A 12,384-nucleotide genomic window follows, 5' to 3' on the forward strand; every position below is an offset into this window, starting at 1 on the left:
GAAGATCAGCCCTGAGCTAACATCCATGCTAATCCTCGTCTTTTTGCTGAGGAAGACCGGCTCTGAGCTAACATCTATTGCCAATCCTCCTCCTTTTTTTTCCCCCAAAGCCCCAGTAGATAGTTGTATGTCATAGTTGCACATCCTTCTAGTTGCTGTATGTGGGACGTGGCCTCAGCATGGCCGGAGAAGCGGTGCGTTGGTGTGCGCCTGGGATCTGAACCCGGGCCGCCAGCAGTGGAGCCCGTGCACTTAACCACTAAGCCACGGGGCCGGCCCCAACACTGAACTTCTTTGTGCTTGATTTCCTTCATATTAAATGAAAATGATAATATTTTGTACTTAATTGGAGTATATGAATATTGAAGAATCTACCTTGTAATTTGAGTCCCCTCGAAAGAAGGGCATAGGATAAACACTAGCATAGTAGGATTCTCATCCACCCAGCATTGCTTTGAATGTTTTTGACCTGGCTAAAGGCAGTAATAACCTTTAAATTCTTCGTTCTCTCTAGTGAACTCAAAGTTTGACAAAGAGGTTGATTTCCAGATGCTGGGAATTAAAACTTTAAGTATGTGAGGGTAAAATCTATTTTTCAATGTCATCTAGCTTAAAATATTTTTTGTGTGAGTTCCAAGAAATATAAAACCAGTGGTTGTAGATTGGCGAGAATAGAGTGACTTGAAGGTGGAGCAAGCCAGCAGCAGGCAGCAGGTACTGGTCCTGGCTCCACCTTGACTGGACATGTTTCAGCGCAGCCTCCCTATGACGTGCATGGAGTAACAACTGTTCCATCAGTCAAGATGACAGAATCCCATTTACTCTGTTTTTTTTTTCCTGGTGCAGAAGATCAGCCCTGCACTAACATCTGTTGCCAACCCTTCTCTTTTTGCTGAGGAAGATTGGCCCTGGGCTAACATCTCTGCCCATCTTCCTCTACTTTATATGTGGGACGCTGCCACAGCATAGCTTGATAAGTGGTGCGTCGGTCTGCGCCTGGGATCTGAACCAGCGAACCCCGGGCCGCCACAGCAGAGCACAGTGCACTTAACTGCTATGCCACCGGGCCAGCCCCACATTTAGTCTTCTTGGAATCCTAAACACAATGGTTTAAGAGATTGTAAGATTTCTTAATGTTTAATGAACCTGGTAAGTCAGTTTTAAGTTATCTTTATCTTTAACAATGTTTGGGATTCTGGCAGACCCTCTACCACAATAGCATCAGACCTCAATTTGGTTAATGGCAAAATATGTGTTTAAAGCATCATGACCAGGCTTGATTCTTATACATACTAAATTATAGATTTTAGATTAGTTACAAACTTTTTTATATCAGGCTCCATGTTGACTCATCCAAATTCATGTAAGTATTTTTAAATAATGTTATTCAATATATAATCATCAAAAACTCTTTATAGGTCCGTTTTTTTCAAGTGCTTAATAAATTACTTTCTTTTCTACACCTGGAAAATATTTGTCTTTGTATCTCCCTATGTCAGACTAATAAATTACAGAGTAAGATGAGTTGGGATTTTAATTCAACATGCATAATATTAAATTACCCAGCATACATCAAACGCTATCTTCCACATTATGGAGTATAGGCCTCAAGGATTGTAAAATACATTTGTGGAAATTATGTAAATATTTTTACATAATTCTAGATTACGTAAATCCTAGAAAACTTTTCTACAGCAGGCTTCATGATAAGAGCCATGTGGCAAAATTAGAGTGACATCAGGGAGATGAGATATTTAAAACTCTCGGAACCTAATGAGGATATTTGTTATTAATATGGATAATATTTAATATGGAATATAAAAAACTCTTAGAGTGAGCATTGGACAGAGGGGAGACTAACACATGAAGAATTATTTCAATGTATAAGAAAGTATTTACCATTACCCATTAGCAAAAACCAATAAATTTAATGGATCATCATTACTTTTTTTTAATAGATATAATACAGAAAAGGAGAGAATAGACTAGGAAATATCAGAGTGCCTCACAAAGAGCAAGAACAATTTTTGATATCACTTTAATTGTTCACAATTTTCTTGTCACAGGCATTGGTCATGATGGAAAATGTTTTGTTTTCTTAATTTATTGAGAGAATTTCAAACATATACAAAAGTGGACAGATATTTTGATGAATGCCCATTATCTATCACCTGTCCTAAACACCTATCAACTCACAGACAAACCTGCCTCATCCATACTCAACTACTTCACCATTTCATATTATTTTGAAGCAACTTCATGTCACATCTGTGTTTTCATTATATCACTAAAATTTAAGGATTATTTTCTAATGTAACTGTAATACTGTTATCAATTATTCTTTAATATCATCAAATATCCAAAAATGTATTTCTTTGTGTCATTCATGGTCACCATCTACATTTCACTTAGAAGAACTGTAGAACTTAGAAGACTCCATACTAGATGTGAGAAATTTATAACATCATTTCTGAATTAGTTTTTGACGGGGATGTAAAGTAGCATTCTCTGGGCTGCTTTAAATGTAGAATCAACTTTTTGTTCATTCAGCAAGTAAAAGAGAAGAGAATATGGTATCTTTCCAAATTTTTTGTCCTTCCTCAAATGTGTATCTCTTGAAAAATTTACTACTCACTGATTTATCAACCTTATCCCAATCTCACTAGAATCCTTACTTATAGATATAATTACCATGTGTGTTGCCTTGGATTCATTTATGTATTCATTAACTGAAATTAAATGTCTGTTATTTGCTAGATACCTATGGTTATTCATAACCCCTTCCCTCTGGGAGCACAGTTTGTGAGCAAAGAGTCACAAATAAACAATGAATATCCCATGTGAGAAGCCATAGTGGAGATGCCAGTAAGATAAAGTGGAGGATATACTCTAGGCAGAGGAAAAGCATATTCAAAGAAAGAAATGTATAAAAGGTATGGTGTTTTACTAAAACAATGAAGAGATTTGTGTGGTTTGATCTGAGTGTTTATGGGGGTGCCAGAAGGAGCAGTAAATGTCAGAAAAGAAATTTTAGAGCCACATTATAAGGAATCCTATGTGCCAAGCTCAAGTTTAGACTTTTTCCTGGAAGCAGTGACAAATCCTTGAAAGCTCTTAAGAACGAAATGACCTTTAAAAAGTTTTTTTGGAAAAAGAAATCTCAGAAAGTGATGCTGAAAATAGATTGAGATGAAATATGGAGGCGTGGAGTCCAACTAGGAAGCTGTTGCGGTAATCGAAGGCGTTTTTGATGGGTGACGAGCTAATGCAGTGACATTGGGGGATGAATAAGAGGGAACAAAATTGATAAATATTTTGGAATTAGAATAAAAAATCGATAACCAAAAAAATGGTTTTCATTGAAGGAAAGGGGTGAGTTTCAGATAAGGCTGAGGGTTTTTAGCTCGGAAGACTGCATAGTCTCCTTACCTGAGAGAAGGCACAGAGAAGGAGGCTTGGTGTGTGTTCATGTGTAGGGGGAACAATGATGAGTCATTTGTAGTTGTGTTATGTTCCTGATGCCTGTGAGACGCTCAGCTGTAGGTAGCCATTAATGGCGTGTATCTGGAGCTCAGGGGAGAAGAATGAGCTAGATTTGGAAGTAATCTGCATTGAAGTGGACAATTGAAGGGGATAATTCACTGGTAAGATTGTCCAGGGAGAGATGGAAAGAAAAGAGAAAAGAAATAAAGAGAAGAGAGAGAAGAGAAGAGCAAACGACAGTGTTTTTAGCCTTATTTTTTTTCACTAGTGACCACAAATTAAACGTCTCCCCTGCTGAAAATGTGTTTATTTTGCTATTTATTGTATGTTTTAAATAGTCAATGAGACTTTTCCTGAGAGCTTTCCTTGGAAACTCCTGATTTAAATCCAAGATGCTGGCTCTGTTTCTTAAATACTTCTTCCACATTTATGATGAGGATATAAACGTGTATAATACATACCAAAGTTTCTCAAGATGGTAGCAAGCATAAAACTGCCTTAAGCTAAATGTAACAACCAAAGAAGCTTTTGATAACTTTCTAAGTGTGTCATCTACTGAATTTCTCTTTATCCAGATGGTCTTTCATGATGGAAACACAAACTCAGAGGTGAAAAGCACTTTCACAGAGGATCTCTTCTGTCTTTATATTATTTTCCATGTAAAGTTATTATAGTTCAAAATATGACCAAACACGGACCAAGTGACTACAGCAGAATTGTGAAAAAAGATCTAAGACCTAGGACTAGAAGTCAAATCACTTCTAACGAGGCATGGGGAGAGTGTAGCTACTCCAGTTGGAATGATGAGAAGAAGGTAGAACTTAGACTATTGGAAGTAAAACAAGAGACCACAAGAGATAGTCCACAACAGAAATCGACATTTGGAAGTACTAACAAGGAGTAAGATGAAGCCCCCAAAGGTTGGGAAGTGAAACTTATAAACTGCTAGTTTATCTGAGAGTCATTGGCACAGAGAGTTATGGCTGGCCACAGAGACCTGCTCCCGACCGGGTTTCGGGTACACATTCCAGTCAATTTCGGGACTTATTAAAGCAAGTAAGTTTCTCCAAGACTGGAGATCTTTGGTGGGTATCCAGGCAGAAATTTGGATTCAGAAAACAAAACAGGGATACAGTGATTAGATCTAAGAAATTAGGATTGAAGGGAGTGAATTTTTGTTGTTGTTGAGGAAGATTGGCCCTGAGCTAATACCTGTTGCCAATTTCCCTCTTTATGCTTGAGGAAGATTGGTTCCGAGCTAACATCTGTGCCCATCTTCCTCTGTTTTGTATGTGGGATGCCACCACAGCTTGGCTTGATGATGACCAGTGTAGGTCCGTGCCTGGGATCCAAACCCACAAACCTGGGCCACCAAAGCAGAGTGTGCCAAACTTAACCACTACGCCAATGGGCCAGTCCCAAAGGGAGTGATTTTTTAGTGTTTGAATTCTGTACTTTACTCCTTCTGCCCTCTGGTGTTTTCTGATAAGAAAGTACCTGAGATTCTGGCAACCATTCTCACCACATTCAGGGCTTGGCTGAGAAGTAGCGCCAAAGCTTAGATCTAGGAGGCTGTTAGGTGCTTCCTACAGTACTCCTGTGCCTCTCTGCCCCTCATTCCTGCCTCATCATGTTTCATCCTCACATAAGCACACACAGCATTTTTTCATGCTGAAAGTGGCCTATTCAATGATTTAGTCTCTGCCTAATCTTCTTACTAATCAATCCACCCTTGCAGAGTAGCTAGCAAGGAGGGTGGTCAGACATTCTATCCTGTGTGGTAAAAGGTGGAAATCTTAGAGGGGAGCCTAACTGTTTTACTCTTTTCTGGAAATAAAGACTTGATTTGATAACCAGACAAAGTAGAACTAGCCAATATGGTGAGCCAGATTGGCAATGAGTGTCATGACGCTGAACACCAAATTCTTAATCTGGAGTTACTTGAATACCCCTGATGATGTTCAAGATCCATCTTAAAGACCAAAATGAGGTTGAGCTTGAGATTGTTAAAGAGAGAAAGAGGAGCAGGTATGGCCCTGTATAACTTGTTCTCTAATTTAGTCAAAGGAGTAAAATAACTGAGAGGACCTGAAAGGATCTGGAAAAGGCATAAATGACAAACATCATACATAAATTAATGATTTCATGTGTTTGCTCCCAGACTTCTCAGGACATATGTCAAATTTCTCCTTTTTGTGAGGAAGTGATTTAGACCAGAGGTCCTCAAACTTTAGCATGCATCTAAATCTTAGCGAGCTCATGAAAACACAGATTTCTGGATCTGAGCCCTAGAGTTTCTGCGTCAGTAAGTCTGAGGTGGAGGCTAAAAATCTACATTTCTAAGTTCCCAGATGATGCTCATGCTGCTAGCTTAGGGATGATCATTTGAGAGCCACTGAATGCTAAATTTCTCAGTGTTTCTAAGAAAATTCTTAAGCCCTAATAGTTTCAGGAAATAATTACCAGAATTTAATGTTGAAATCACAATGTTTAGGTATAATATATTCTAGCAAAGTAAAATATTAAAACTTGTTCCTTTAAGAATGATTTTCCTCCTTAACCATCCCCTATAAAACCTTCACACACACACACACACACACACACACACACACACACACACACGTGCATACTTCCTATGACCTGTATTTGATAAATGATATTATATTAGAGAGAACTCATGCTTCTTCTTTCTTCAGGCTTAGAATAGTTTCCCACTAAAAAGGTTTCCTCTTCTACTTGGGCCAAGTTAGTTCATTTATCCACCTAATCCAACTTTGTAGATTTGCTTACTTGGCTGTAAGACATGTTTATATCAGAAATGGAAAGGGATCATATCATCACTAATTTGTCTTATTGAACAAATGTTATTTGCCTCTGTGCTAATGTGTATTATTTTTAATAAATGATATTTGAAATTGGATTGGAAATTATATACTCCATATCATTTCTAGATCATTAAATTACAATTTAATTTGCCATTTGAGAATGGAATCTCTTTTTTATTTTTTCCTAAATGTTTTACTGTATTTCATTCTGGCCACCTTACAGAAAGAAAGATATCATTAAGTACACTGAAGATCAAATGTGAATTCTGAATTTTTTTTAGAAACTCCTAACATCAATGATAATTTTAATAAATTTGATAGAAACCAATAAGATACTCGTCACAAAAAATCTCTTTTTCAAAAATACTAGCAGAATTAACTATTTTAGCTAATTAAACTAGCCTGCCCCTGATTTCTTGAATCAACGTCATATAACCACAGTAAAAGGATATTGAATAATTATGTCCACACTATCATAAGACTTAACACACTAGAACTAGATTTTAGAAACATACCATTGGTTTACATATTCTATTCAGATTAAGTTTAAATAATGAATGAATTATAAGATATACTTGAATACATCTTACTATTTAGAGCTAGGTAAAAAATTAAAATAAAAATGGAAAGATCACCAAGTTTGGTGATTCTGTGTTTTTAAATATGGAGAAAGAATACCAGGGACTCATGGGCTTGGGAGAGTTCTCTTTGTATCAAGCATCCTGAGTGGACAGATACTAGCTTACTGAAGTCCAGTTAATAAATTCTAACTTTATCAGCATTAATTATCCATTCAAAAATGTCTGCCCCAGAGATCAAGATATCCATAATAGGGGCAGCTGCACAATTGATCAACACTAATTATAATAGTATTAATAGTATTTATTGAGTCCTTATAATATGGGAAGTATTACAAATGCATTATTTCAATTGACCCTCACAGAAATTTTATTGGCTAAGTTCTGCTATCATCCCCATTTACCCAATGAAGAAACTGAAGCTTACAGAACTTTCTCAATGGTCTCAAAGAAAAAGGAGCTAGTAAATGGTAGAATGAGAATTTGAACTGAGATAATTAGCTTTCAAAGCTTATAAAAGAAAAAATATTATGTTTTAGAACTGACTCATCTTTCATTGGATTAATTGACTATGATTCAAAACACATTGCATGCCCATTAATGTCTTAATCACAAAGTCTGTTCAGACCAAATTTATGATCATAAATTCTAAAGGATCTTATTTATCTACCTACCTAAGCAAAATGAATTTGAGTCACTTAGAATATGAAATATTATGGTTTCTATAATAGTGCTCTGCATATACTAGGTGTTTGATAAGTATTAGAGACGGGAAAAAAGAGAGGAACATGCTCGAATGCTGTGATTATTCCTGGATGGAAGATAATGCTGAAAAAGTTGTTCAGACTGGGCCCCCTCTCCAATGTTCCTAATATTGTTTTTTGTACCTGCCTTGCCTTGGGAATTGCAAGGTCTTTTCAGGTCTAATCTTCTTACTCGTCTCCAAAGTTTCCCTTAGGTACCCCCTCTACTTGTCTACTTTTTCCTAAAAAAATAAATTCTCCTCTCCACTTGATATTTATCTAATTTTTGTCTTTGCAAAAGATCAAAGCAAATAAGACATTAAAATTGGACAGGTTTTCATTAATTTCACATGAAACTATGTGTGAATAATACTTTCCCTGTATCTGTTAAACAAAAGCACATATATTTCCTTATAATGTAAATTTCTGTAATAATGTTTCATTTAATTTAAGTCAATGATTTTTCATTTATCCCCTATAGCAGGAAATGAAAATACCTTTTTAATACTCAGTACCTGCCTTCAAAGAGTTTATAATATATGGAACCAGGCAGAATGACTCAAGTAAATAAACAGCAATAATAAAAAACCAAAAGTGTAGCAAGAGCCATGCAGACAAAATACTAAGAGGACTCAGAGGAGGGAGAAACATAAGTAGATGAAGATTCCCATACTTTACATATTCTAGGAAAATAGCTTAATTATGAGCAAGCTCTGTACAGAAAATGAGTCAAACACACTAAAAGTAAAAAGACAGTTTAGGAATATCTTATTTGCTTTAATTTTTCTTATTTAAGGCCTTAAAATTTTTAGAGCAGTTTTAGGTTTATAATAAAATTGAGAGGAAAGTACAGAGATTTCTCACATACCCCCTGCACCAACACATGCATAGCCTCCCCCATTATCAGCATCATTCACTAGAATGGTACATGTTTTACTAAGGATAAACCAACATTGACACATCATAATCACTCAAAGTCCATAGTTTACCTTAGGGTTCACCATTGGTGTTGTACATTCTATGGGTTTGCACAAAAGTATAATGATATATATCAGTCATTATGATATCATACCGAGTATTTCACTGCCCTAAATATCCTCTGTGCTTCCCCTATTCATCTCCACTCCCCGACCTCACTCCTGCAACCACTGATCTTTTTGCTGTCTCTATAGTTTTGCCTTGCCCAGGATGCCATATAGTTGGAAACATACAGGACGTAGCATTTTCAGATTGGCTTGTTTCACTTAAGAAGCATTTAAGGTTCCTCCATGTCTTCTCATGGCTTGGTAGCTCATTTCTTTTTAGTGCTAAATAATATTCTATCGTCTGGATGTACCACAGTTTATTTATCCATTCACCTAGTGAGGAGCCTCTTGGTTGCCTCCAAGTTTTGACAATTATGAATAAAACTGCTATAAACATTCATGTGCAAGTTTTTGTACGGACACAAGTTTTCAACTCCTTTGGGTAAATATCAAGGAGTGCAAAGTCTGGATTGTATAAAAAGAGTATGTTTACTTTTGTAAGAAAATGACGAACAGTCTTCCAAAGTGACTGTACCATTTTGCATTCTCACCAGCAAAGTATGCGAGTTTCTGTTGCCCCACATCTTCACCTGCGCTTGGTTTTGTCAGTGCTCTGGATTTTGGCCATTCTAATAGGTGTGTGATGGTACCTAGTTGTTTTAATTTGCTTATGAATTTTATGGATTTTTTCCAAAGAATCCGCTTTCAGTTGTATGGATTTTCTCTATTGATTTCCTGTTTTCTATTTCATTAATTTCTGCTCTAATTCTTATTATTTCCTGTCTTCTGCTTACTTTGGATTTAATTTATTCTTCTTTTTCCAGTTTCCTAAGGTGGAAACTTAGGCAATTAATTTTGTGATCTTTCTTCTTTTCTAATATATGCATTCAATGCTATAAATTTCCCTCTAAGCACTGCTTTTGCTGCATCCCACAAATTTTCATAAGTTGTATTTACATTTAGTTCAAAATATTTTTAAATTGTTCAGAGATTTCTTCTTTGATTCATGTTTTATTTAGAATTTTGTTGTTTACTTTTGAAGTACTTGGGGATTTTCCTGTTATCTTTCTATTAATGATTTCTAATTGAGTTCCACTGTGGTCTGAGAGGAGACATTGTATAATTTCTCTTCTTTTAAATTTTTTAAGGTGTGTTTCATGGCCTAGAATGTGGTCTACCCTGGTGAATGTTCCATGTTAGCTTGAGAAAAATGTGTATTCTGCTGTCGTTGGATGAAGTAGTCTACAGATGTCAATAATGTCCAGTGGGTTGTTGATATTGTTGAGTTCACCTATGTCCTTACTGACTTTCTGCCTGCTGAATCTATTTCTGAGAGATGTGTGGAAGTCTCCAACTCTGATAGTGGATTTATTTATTTCTCCTTAAAGTTCTATTAGTTTTTGCCTTATGCAGTTTGATGCTCTGTTGTTAGGTGCATACACATTAATAATTGTTATCTTTTTGGAAAATTAATCCCTTTATCATTAGGTAACGCCCTTCTTTATCCCTGATAACTTTCCTTACTTTGAAGTTTGTTATATCGAAAATTAATATAGCTATTCCTGCTTTCTTTTGATAAGTGTTAGCATGGTATATTTTTCTCCATGTGTTTACTTCTAATCTATATATGTCTCTATATTTAAAGAGGATTTCTTGTAGATAACATATAGTTGGGTCATGTTTTTTGGTCCACTCTGACAATCTCTGTCTTTTAATTGGTACATTTTGACCATTTACATTTAAAGTAATTATTGATATAGTAGGATTAATATCTACAATATTTGTTACTGTTTTCTGTTTGTTGCTCTTATTCTTTGTTCCTATTTTTGTCTTCGTCTCTCTTTCTCCCATTTATGATTTTAATTTAGCATTTTATATGATTCCATTTTGTCTCATTTCCTAGCATATCAGTTATTCTCTCTTTAAGTTTTTAGGGGCGGTTGCCCTAGAGTTTACAAAATATGTTTACAACTAGTCCAAATCCACTTTCAAATAATACTGTACTGCTTTATGTGTAGTGAGAATACCTTATAATAACAAAATAATTCTAACTCCTTCCTTCTGTCTTTTGTATCATTCTGTCATTCATTTCACTTTTACATAAACATATGTATATATGCATATGTAATTGAATGCATTGTTCCTAATATTATTTTGAACAAACTGTTATCTCTTAGATCAATTAAGAACAAGAAATGTAAAAGTTTTTATTGTACATATACATAGTCCTTCTTTGATGTTCCTCCTTTCTTTATGTAGAGTCAGGTTTCTAACTTATTTTAATTTCCTTTTCTCTAAAGAACTTCTTTCAACATTTCTTGCAAGACAGGGGCAGGCCTACTGGCAACAAATTCTCTCAAGTTTTGTTTGTCTGAGAAAGTCTTTATTTTTCCTTCACTTTTTTTTCTTTTTCTTTTTTTGCTTGAGGAAGATTCGCCCAGAGCTAACATCTGTGCCAATCTTCCTCTATTTTGTTTGTGGGTCACCACCACAACATTATCACCAACAAGTGGTATAAGTCCACACACAGGAACCGAACCCGGGCTGCCAAAGCTGAGTGCGCTGAACTAGGCCACGGGGCTGGCCCCTCTCCTTCACTTTTGAAGGATATTTCACAGGGTACAGAATTCTAGGTTTGTGGGGGTTTTTTTTGCTCAACATTTTAAATATTTCATTCCACTTTCTTCTTGCTTGCATGGTTTCTGCAGAGAAATCAGACATAATTCTTGTCTTTGTTCCTCTGTAGATAATGTTTTTTTTTTCTTCTGGCTTTTTTCAGAATTTTTTCTTTATCTTTGATTTTCTCTAATTTGAAAATGGTATGCTGAGGTGAAGTTTTATTAGCATTTACCCTGCTTGATGTTTTTCTAAGCTTCCTGGATGTATGGTTTGGTTTCTGACATTAATTTGGGAAAATTACCAGTAATTATTGTTTCAAATATTTCTTCTGTTACTTTTTCATGTTCTTATCCTTTTGGTATTCCCATTATGCATATGTTACACCTTTTGTAGTTGTCCCACAGTCCTTGGATATTTTGTTGTGTTTTTCATAGTCTTTATTTTTAGTTTTCTAGCTCAGAGATTCTTTCCTCAGCTGTGTCCGGTATGCTAATAAGCCCATCAAAGGCACTCTTCACTTCTGTTACAGTGTTTTTATCTATAGTATTTCTTTTTGCTTCTTTCTTAGGATTTCCATCTCCCTGCATGCTGTGTACTTTATTCTTGCATGCTGTGTACTTTATCCTTGAGAGCTCTTAACATATTAATCATAGTTGTTTTAAATGCTCAGTCTGATAATTCCAACTTCTCTGCCATGTCTGGTTATGATGCTTGCTCAACCTTTCAAACTGTGTTTTTTGCCTTTGGTATGTGTTGTAACTTTTGCTTGATAGAGAACATGATGCACTGGGTAAAAGGAACTGTTGTAAATGGACCTTAGTAATGTGGTGTTGAGGTGTGGGGGAAGAGAAAGTGTTCTTTAGTCCAATGATTAGGTCTCAGTCTTTTAGTGAGCTGATGCCTCTGGACTGTGAACTTCACAAGCGTTTCCTAGTTTTTTCTTCCCCACTAAGGTGGGACAGGATGGCTAGAGTGGTCTGGATTTGATATTTCGCTTATCCAAGTTTTTTAGGCTCTGATAATACCCCAGCCAGTTAGGCTCTGGGTTAAATCATTTCCCCTGAGGGCAGGCCTTGTTAAGAAGAACAGAGTGCTCTCAAGTATTTTAAAA

Source organism: Ceratotherium simum, chromosome 13, assembly GCF_057802395.1.
Source record: "Ceratotherium simum simum isolate JZ-2026a chromosome 13, ASM5780239v1, whole genome shotgun sequence".
In the NCBI taxonomy this organism is placed as follows: domain Eukaryota; kingdom Metazoa; phylum Chordata; class Mammalia; order Perissodactyla; family Rhinocerotidae; genus Ceratotherium; species Ceratotherium simum.